The sequence below is a fragment of the Grus americana genome, chromosome 5, assembly GCF_028858705.1.
Source record: "Grus americana isolate bGruAme1 chromosome 5, bGruAme1.mat, whole genome shotgun sequence".
Taxonomy (NCBI): Eukaryota; Metazoa; Chordata; class Aves; order Gruiformes; family Gruidae; genus Grus; species Grus americana.
In genome coordinates, this window is record NC_072856.1 from 67,231,891 (window position 1) to 67,242,177 (window position 10,287).

Consider the following 10,287-nt stretch of genomic DNA (forward strand, 5'->3'; position numbering starts at 1 on the left):
GCCTCTGCGTGTTTCCCAGCAGAGTTGTGCAATGGATCTGATGTTTTTCAGCAGCGATGGTGGGGAACCTCTTCCTTTCTCAGGGCAAAATAGGCTTTACTAACACATTAGCCAAGATTTTAGTGTAAAACCATGGAAGAATGAGCCATGTGATCAGGGCTGTATGAATGAAATTCCAGACTGTAAATGCTCGGGCTGCAGACTCCCCACCCTGGTTTACAAGCTTTCCTACACCACGATCCTGCTCTCGGCTCGTGCTGGCAAACGGCAAGACTGGGGCCACAGTCAGTTTACTACACCGGGTTCTGGTATGCAAACCCTGTCCTTTCCAAAGGGTTTTTGTAGCAAGCTTGGTCTTGCCAGGTGCCATACACTCCCGGTTCCCATGAATTTCAGAGGAAGCACTTGGCAGTGCGCAGGGCTTGGCTCGTACCGTATGAAGGAATGTCTCAGCATCTGTGGCACTTGGATTAGGAGGCTTTGCGTTGCCAAGCAGAGCCGAAGCCGGCTCCTCACATCTTTGATTAGATCAGCCTCAATCTGATTAACATTGCCTAATAAGAAAATTTCTATCTACGGTCATCGATCTTCAAGAAATTCCATATGATACAATTTTTGCACTGCAAGTAAGCTATATGTTTTTTGCAGAGCAAGGATTCAGGCACAATTCCAATTCCTCAGGACTACTATGTACTTCTCGTTATCATATGCTGCAGATGATGTCTTTAGGACATTGATTATCTTAGGAAGAAAACATCCCACAAAAAGAAGGGTTCTAATTGCTTATATATTTCTTTTCTTTCATTTAAACAGTCAGATTCCTGCAGAGAACAAAGGTACATCTGAAAAGATATATCGATTTTGCATGCAAGACTCAGATCAGTGCCCATTTGTTGTAATTAGACCTATTACTAAAATTTATACATGGATTTCTAAAGGCACTCGCTGTTTTATTTCCTGGTGGTGTTTCACGGAAGCAACATGACATGAAAAAAAATCAGCATTTTGCCAACGGTGATGAAGGGCTGTCTTTCCATGAGCAGTTCTCTCCACCGGTGGGCAAATCTGGAAGTGAAAATGTGGAGAAGGGATGGGAAAAAAGCAGTGTCTCATCATCGCAGGATAAGTTTGAAAAGACTGCTTTTAATGATGCTTGTAAGGAGCCACAGGGGACAGGAAGTTTAAATCTCTGATCCCTCCATCATGTCCTTTTGGACAACGTTGGATGCACGGTCACTGCAGATGGGTTCCAAATGTTTGGGATGGTCTTACTGCAGAAAAACTAGCAAACTCCGGGGCGGAGGGTGGGGGGGGAGAGAAAAAAAAAATACTCCTAAGCCAGTTATTTAAACACTTGGCAGTTTTTTATCAAGCAGTATTTATCTAACACAGAAACGTAGCCAGCTTAGCTGTACTTACACATGTCTGAACTTGCTTTTTGCAGAGCATGGACACAGTTGTGCCTTCCCTGAGCTGGTTGAAAGGTCTGTGCATTAATCTCCTCACTCCCCAGCATTAATGTTCTTCTCCTGCCAAGAGAGGAGAAGGATGGACCAGAAGCGGGGCTGCGGGACACACGAGCCCTTTCCCTCAGCCCTTTCTTGTAGTGCTGTTTTCATCATGGAGATTTTTCCCCACTCCTTCTTTAAGAGGGGTCCTAAAGGCAGATGCAAGAGATGGAACAGCTGTTATTTGTGCAAAGTTCACACTGCCAGAAGGCTTGGAGAGCAGCTAGATACCTTCTGATCTGGATTCACGTCCAGACTCTGCAAAAGCCCCATGTGCCCTCCCACAAACCATTTGATCATGCAAAGCCTTGCTTTACTCTCTGCCAGCATCATGTTAAAATACTTCCTTTTCCTTGGTTTTTCAGTTTCTCCTTAGAGCTTGCACATTTTAGGGGGCAAACATGGTTGCACCTCTCTCTTTGGCACCACACCCAGCACAGTGGTGCTCCATTTTGGTTAAGGCTTTTAAATAATTCATAATCATATTTATTAGGAGCTATTAAAGCCTCCTGGACAAGCTAGATATGTTCCAACTTGACCAGGCTTTGATAGTCAGCTATGCCATTGATAAAAGGGAGGAAAGCATGATTCGAAATAAATGAGCATTATCAAATTGTGCTACAAAAGCCATTTCGGCTCCTAGAGAACAATTGACCAAACAACACTTCACCTGCCGGTCTGAAATCAGCTCAGTAGGAAGTTTGAATTCCCCAAATTTGCTACCTAGAGTCATCTTTCTAGATACACTAAGGTAGTCTGATGGGTTGCTGTGTGGTTAAGGAAGGAGCAGGCCCTATTGGGGATGCTCTTCATCATCTGTGCTGCTCCATGGCATGAAGAGGTTTGTTTTCACGGTGGCTGTATTTGCTCTTTGCATTGCCTTGTCCTGCCATCCCCTGGCACTGAGGAGCCCTCCCTCCTCCTGGGCTCCCTCGTCTCATCTCGCAGGAGCAGAGGTGGTGAGAGGACTGGGTGCGTGGTGGGGGGCAACCCTTCTTCGAGCAGTTCCGTGCCTCCAGGTCACGGTCAGGGGGACGGCTGCAAAGGGTCTGCTCCAACTTTGGCAGCACAGCTGGAGGAAAATCCAGAGCAAAGTTGGGAATGAAGAGGGGAGAAAAGACCCCATGTCATCCTCAGGGTAGAGAGGGCAGCTGCTAGAAGTGCCTCGGGTACCAACATTTAAGTAAAATCGATAAACCAAGAGGGGCTGGTCCTGAAGCATGTGGAAGCTCCCAGAAAGGCTCCTGCTGCCTTGACTGAATCAAACCCTTAGAGAAGCTCGGTAATGAATTCACATCAAGAGTCCTTCCACTCGAGCACTGTAACTATACATATCAACTATAACAGGCACCAGCCTCCAGAGGTGAAAACAAGGAGCTTCTCCTGGCTGCTCCGAGCAAAGCGTTTTCAAGCTGACCTGATGGAGTGAACCCGCGAAGGGTGCGAGAGCTTCTTGTCAGAGGAAGAGGGCACCACCAAAAACATGAGCAGCAGCCTACACCAGTGGGAGCTGAACTGTGTGTGGGGAGAGTTCTGTTCGTGCTGAGCACAGACACAGAGCTGGGTATTGTTCGCCGGCACGTCCATGAGCCGAAGCATCCACAAGCCACATAAAGAGAAAAAACTGGATGCAAGAGAAAGGGAGGCAGCGCGGCCGTAAGGGAAAGTCACAGGGCAGAGTGTTGTTTTTGTCTAAGCATAGCGTTGCTGTTAATTTAGATGGAATAAATGAGCTTGAGCAGACCACAAAAATGAGGAAAAACTACTTGGCGAAGGCTTTTTGCACCAGCGATTGCCATGAAGTGACTGATAAAGGAGGAGGGATAGCATGTTTGCGGTACCTGTATTTGCGTGTACAGCTGTACCCAAAACTGTGGCCATGAGGCCTCTGCTGGGACAACACAGCTCAGAGGGTTTTTGCAATTCTTGGCCAAAAAGCACGTGGTGAAGGTGCTCAGACTCTTCTCAAAGCATGGATGTTTAATGATCTGAGCCACAAGGGAAAAAAGTGACCTAGTTTTTTGATCCAGGTGAAGCAATCATATGAGACTTAACCAAATCCTACAGAAATCAGGTTGTCAGAGTTAGCCTGTGTTGTAGGCATCCAGTCTGCCATGTGATCCGTGTTCTTGGCCCCACAATGGGACAGAGGCTCCACAAAAAAAAAAGCCCAGGTCCCTGACTTTCCCCAGGCAGTACAAGCAATAGGCTCTTGCTTTTTTTTTACAAAAAAGATAGGCTGAATGCAAGGTAAAATAGAGAGAAAAGATGAATAAAAATAGAAATCACTGCCTGATTTCAACTGTCATTTGTGATTTGGCTGCTGGGGAAACAGACACTTTCCCCGTCTTAGCAGCATCCCTGAAACATGACACATTTTTTGCTAGCTTTGGCCCTTTTCCTTGGATATTGCTTTTCCAGCGTCAGAAACAGTTACAACAGTCACAACAGTTGCAAAATGCCGATTCTTGGCTGGCTTTGCTAGGCCTTAGGAAAGGAAAGAAGGAAAGCATATGCAATTGATGGAGAAGTTAAAAAAAAAAACCTTGCAAGAAGAGTCGCAAGAGGGGAAGTTGTGTCTCATTTTGAGCAATGTTCAGGGCATAGTAAAAGGCAGCAGAAATGTCACTTTTTCTGGGCTCCTCTTGCTGGGGTCTGTCTCAGATAGAAGGCAATGAAAGGACCAATACTGGCACCTTGATACTTGCCAGGGGCCCAAGACTTCACGGATGTGGAAGCCACGATGATAAAGCCTACTCAATGGCACCCAGATACCTCCCCTCAGAAATGTTCTTATCTCCATTTTCTTAAGGACCTGAACAGAAAGTGAGGGACAAATAGACCCTCGGCTTGGAGTTTTATCTGCCCGGAGAGGTTTAATTGCAGCATATTCACTTTGCCTGATTGCACTTCACCTTCCCAAGTCATGATCTGCAATGTTGGCCACCCACTCAGGCCAGGAGGGGTGAGAATACAGAACGTGGTTCTGATTGTACTTGCCCCCATCAAGAACTGCTGACTTAAAATCACTGTAAAAAGAGAAGAAGGCATGGGACATTACTGTCTGAATATGGATGTTCACGTCATTAAACCTGTCATTACTCGTGCTGTTCAGCAAGCCAATTGCAGTGCTGATGCCAGCTCTAGGTATGTGACTCTTTTACCAGAATCTCCCTTATGAAGTACAAATCCCATGTAATATCCAAGTGATAAAGTCCCGTAGGAAAAACAAACCTTCAGATCAGGGTGTGAAATCAGACGCAGTGAGAGTGACACAAAACATTTGCTCCTCCCTCGCCCACCTAAAATGCCATACCTGTACTGAGCCAATCTGAGAGGGCAAGTACCTGCTTTCCAGTGCAAGTACCTGTTCAGGGAACAGGGCAAGGATCCTTAAAGACATGGCTGTTTTGCAGATCCACCCCTTACAGCTTGCTTTACAAACATGGTGCACATGACTGTAAGCTTCTAACTCACATAGTTCACCTGGGGTGAGAGGGCTACAGTGACCTGGGACTTAAATAGCCAATAAGCCTTTTCCTAGGAAGTCTTGGGAAAGCCAGAATACTCTGGAAAGGGATATGATTCAACCTACTGAAAAAGGGAAAACATTCTGAAAGTTTTCAGTTACTGCATCTAAGCCAGCCCAGGGACAGACCCACAGGTCAGGAGCAGGAGGAATCCCATCCCTCGAGCAGCCTCACGGTGTCTCCATCCACACCAGAGGTGCTGGAAATGCTCTTATATGTCGCTATGCATTATATAAATGGGAATTTTGGGGGTAGTAGGTTGGTGTAAAAGAACGCAAATCATTGGGAAGCAAAAGGTGTATTTCACAGTTAGGTGGTTGTCTACCTCTGCAAAGGAACAGGGAGGAAATTTCTTCATGTGGCCTTTTCAATAATCTGAGTCCTTGGAAGATTTCCACCACGGTCAGATTTCCTACCAGAGTCAGCTTTTCTACCACAGGAAGATTTTCCACATCAGATGCTTGTTCATTCTTTCTTTTTTTGTTTTTTTCTGATCCCCTGCACCATATGAGTACAGACTGTCTCATTTCAGCCCATAAGACAGCAGCGATCTTGGATAATGTGAAGACGAAATAAGTTTAACTGGAAAAAGCTCACTCTCCGAGGTCTCTCTCCTGACTTTCCTTGCCAGGTCCTTTACTACTTGCTATAACAGTACTTCCACAATAAATAGAAAGGAGATCTCCTGCCTGCACCACTGGCCCGGGCTGTAGGAACAGTTGGCCTTCAGTCCCTCTCAGGCTTGCAAAAGTTCAATCCATCTGCCAGACATGACATAAAAAAGGAGACCTTTTAACTGTACATCAGAGGAGAAGTGAATAAATCTGGCAACGGAGGCAGAACAAAGTAGTCGGAATATTCAGCCAAGAGCAAAACCGGAGTGTCCTGAGGCCCATAGGAATTGGAGGCTTTTGATGAAAGTGCTTCCACGTAATGAATAAAATGCAATATATTTATAGCTCAAATCTGGTCCTAGCTGTCACCTGACCAAAAGACAGCCCCAGCCAGATGACAGCGCAGTGTCCTTGCACGCTGCCATAGCAGCTTTCCACAACCCTCCTGCATGTTTTCACACATACAGCCACGGGCAGCACAGATCCCATTTTACCTACTAAAACACGAGTCATAAGGACATTCCCTCGGGGCAATATGACTGCGTCAGATGATCCAAGGTCACTCACCTACTATCAGGTGTCATCTCACCAAGTCGTAGCGCTTGCATCTCTGCAGATACATGCAGGCTCAAAGGTATTCTCAACCAGACCCTATTTCAGTAAGATATTTAAGGCTTTACCTGACTTTACACGAGCATTTCCATTACTGCTCTCATGTTGAAGTGAAGTGTGTACCTCAGTACTTCCATCAAGGATGCAATGACGAGTGTTGTTACTATACTTTCCCAGAACAGCGTGTACTGCGAGGACTAGGTAATATATTTTGTATGTCTTATGATTCATCGTGCGTAACAGTTATCTCTAGTTTGAGCCAGAAATATATCCAGTGGATTGTGATCAATTGTCAATAATAAACGCTTGGGAGAGGAAAGGATGAACCACAGAGAGCGGGTGAATTTTCAGCCCTGCCGAAATCAATGGCAATACTCACATCGGTCTCAGTAAAGCCAGGATTTCACACATGATCACGCTGACAGTGACCTCAAAGCCACTTTTGGTGCCAAGTGTTCCCAAGGTCCTGCAACTCCAGCAAAGCTTTCGGGTGTTACTACGAGGCGAAACATTTGTGTGAAACGCTCCAGACCTCATCACTCTGGTAGAGAGGGCTTTAAAATCCCTTCATTCCCCATCCGACCCCGCTCCCAGGACCCTTAGCTGTGAGCTCCAGCACAGCCCACACCCCTGAAAAACCCTGGCCCCGTGTGCCGACCCTCTCCCAAGTGAGAGTGAGTATTTTTGGTTTGTTCCCTTACGATCTCCATGTGCAGGAGTTTTTCACGACTTACAACCACCTCTTTTTCTTGGCTTTTCTGCCACTCACCAGACAGGGCTTTTTTGTGCAGGATAAAGGGGTTTTTTTTCTTTTCCTTGTGGCGCTTCCAGCTCGTGCTGCATGTATTGTATCCATCTGCAAGGTGTGTGGGAGAGACAGCGGCCTCCTACTCTTTACTTCAGCGTCTACAGAAAGGAACCAGGTTTCCGTTTTCCCAAAGGTCTGTGATGGTTTCTTCTGGAAGGTCTTTGTGCTTCATCTCTTGGCTTAGTGGTTGGCACAGTATGAATACGGAGCCCTTGTTTTCAACCTTGGTCTGGTCAAGTCCACAATCAACACTTAGCAGGGTGTTATACAACACTCCCTGCCCCTCTCCTCCCCACCAAAAAAAAATTTAAAAAAAAAAAAATCTGTGTCAACTTTATTGTTCTTGGATCTGCAAAACTCATTTGCCTCCCATGTGCCCACACTCATAGGAACTCATCAGGAAGAAAAAACCAAAACAACAAAACAGCCATGGGAAGAAAAATGTTTACTCTCAGATTATATTTTAATGGCTTTGGGTAAATGAAAGACCTGGAGAAAGTGGAACTTCAGGCACCTTCTGCATCCTGTTAGGACTAGGGGAAAAAACACCACAAAACTTACCTTTTCTACATTATTTTCATCCATGGTGCTCACCATCTCTATCAGGGGAAAAAAAAAATCAATGATAGCGACCCCTCTAATACTGGGAACTGCCCCAATCCCAGAGCCGAGAGACATGTGACAAAACTCTCTGGGAATAGTATTCTGGAAGGGAGGGAAATATCTTAGAAATGAGATGGCATCTTTTACAGGACAGCGTGTACACAGAGCAGCTGTTGGCATCCCTGGAGATGGGCTACGTCAATGCTTGGTGAGGAGAAGTACCTGGGTTTGGAGGACTATCTCCGGTGCAGGACGTGCATCTGGGCTGCAATCGCATTTATGGGAGAGGACTTTTATCCACCTCTATGAGTGCACACGTGCACACACACACACAGAGAACATTATTTCAGTAAGTGAGCCTACCTTGTGACTTGTTTTTAACACTCAGCAGAAGAACGCTGAAGGGGTCTTGGCTAGAAGACTGAGTGCAGCCCCTCCATTTGATGCTTTTATATCTTTCACATCTTTGCCCCTTTTTTACCAGGGGGATAAGTGCAGGGTCAGGATTTTTTTTTAGAGAAAGAACATGTAATAATTCCTGTCCAACATCTCTTTGACAATATTAGTTTGCGTGATAACAGACAGACTCACCATCGGAAACTCTTCCCTTAGTCCCACCAACCCTACTTTGTCTTGTTGAACAAGTTACCCCATTCACTCCTGCAAGAAGGGTAAAATCCATGCCCCTGGAGATCCAGAAAGAGATGAGGAGGAGCGAGCAGGAGATGTGGCGGCTGAGCCCGCACCAGCAGCACGGCTCCAGTTCAGCCTTTTCTCCGCAAGCACTGCCAGCAATCCTCCGGTGCACGGCTTTCTGCCAGTCTCACCGACACACAGGTGAACACATCACATTAGGACTTCACCAGATCAAAGTCTGAAAGGGTAAATATTTCTGCCAGGAATCGTGACTTTGCTTTCTTCCTTTGTTTGCCCTGGAACAAAGGGAAAAGAAGAAAAAAAAAAAAAGGGTGGGGGAAGCCTGTAAATTTAACAATGCTGCATTGAGAGACACAGTGTCTGATATCACAGAAATGACCCTCTCTTTGCCCCCTAATTCTTGTCTTTCAGAGCTAGAGGGATATTCTGCTGCTGCTTGCAGCAGGGGGAAAGGAACGTGGAGCTGTGGCTTTGGAAGAACATTTCAAATCTAGTGAAAGGCACTTTTGACCTTGGCATAAGAGCTGTTGGCATAAGAGCTGTACCAAAAGTGCTGGTGTTCAAGGAAAAGAAAAACATAAACAAACAGACAAGCCTCCCATGTCTGACAGCAGGGTAAAACTCCTACAAGGGGGATTTTTAACCCAGTTGACCAACATTCCTTCTAAAAGAGCCAGAGAGTTAATGTTCCCTGTACAGAAAATACCACATTGTAAGCAAAGATTTTTTTGGAACCCTGCTTAATTTGATGAACAATATTTTAGTGGAGTGCAATTACTAATACTCTCAGTGTATCCAAATATATTTGGATAGCTGTGAAACAGAAAAAGCAGAAGTGTTTGATAAATATTTTCTGCCTCTATTTGGGACAAAGTTAAATGCCACTTCCACGTTATATAATGATGATGAAACGCTTCCTATTCAAGCAACTTAAAAAAGAACATCAAACAGCACAACTAACGTTTTAAAAGCAGCGCATCTAGAGGACTTGCATGTTGGCATCTTAAGAGCTGGTTCTTCAGACGACTGTTCTCACATAAGGTGGGAATGTGAGAGTTTAGAAACGGTCCAGGAGACCATTTCTAAGAAGAAAAACAGGGTTGTGCCAATATTTGAAAGGTGTGACTGAGATAAGCCCGTGTAATTTCAGGGTGGCTAGTCCAACATCGCTCCTGACCTAGGTATAGTGAAGTGGTTTGTATCAATTAATAAGGAGGTGGAGAGTGGGGATGCAATGAAAGGGCAATCAGCAGTTTTCATGGGAAATGGTTCCTGTCAAAGAACAAATTTCATCTTGTTCTTTAATAAAATCACGGGTACGATTGATAGCAGTAACTGTGTTGACTCAGTGCTGCATCCAGATTTGAGAAAAAAAATAAACAAAATCAATATCAGTGCATAATAAATGGTTTTAAAATAGCTAATGGAAATCTCATCCCTGGTTTTGGCTGGGATAGAGTTAATTTTCTTCCTAGTAGCAGGTATAATGCAGTGGTTTGGATTTAGGATGAGAATAATGTTAATAACACACTGTTATTTTGGGTGTTGACAGGTGACGTTTACACCAAGTCAAGGACTTTTCTGCTCCTCATGCCGCCCTGCCAGCGAGTGGGCTGGGGGTGCACAAGGAGCTGGGAGGGGACATGGCCAGGACAGCTGACCCCATAGGGATATTGCATACCATATGACATCATGCTCCATATATGACGTGGGGGAAGTTGGACGGGTGTTAGACCACAGCTCAGGAACTGGCTGGGCATCGGTGTCTGCAGGTGGTGGGTGGTTGTGCTGGGTATCACTTGTTTTGTGTATTCTTTTATCATTATTATTGTTGTTATTGTTGTTTTCTTCCTTTTCTGTCATATCGGGCTGTCTTTATCTGGGCCCATGAGTTTTACTTTTTTTTCCCCCGATTCTCTCCCCCATCCCACTGAGGGGGGAGTGAGCGAACGGCT

General features: G+C 45.3%; 1 long non-coding RNA gene across 2 annotated transcripts; it reads right to left on the reverse strand.

The window, feature by feature from the left end:
* Nucleotides 1-779: 779 nt before the first annotated feature.
* On the reverse strand, nt 780-6,279 carry LOC129207326 (uncharacterized). Of its 2 annotated transcripts, none has more exons than XR_008577428.1 (3): nt 6,220-6,279; nt 1,420-1,529; nt 780-1,065 (listed from the first exon to the last, which is right to left on the reverse strand). It is a non-coding gene; the product is annotated as an uncharacterized LOC129207326 (long non-coding RNA). The 2 variants fall into 2 exon arrangements; XR_008577429.1 differs by lacking the exon at nt 780-1,065 and adding an exon at nt 1,072-1,290.
* Between the last annotated feature and the right edge of the window lie 4,008 nt (nt 6,280-10,287).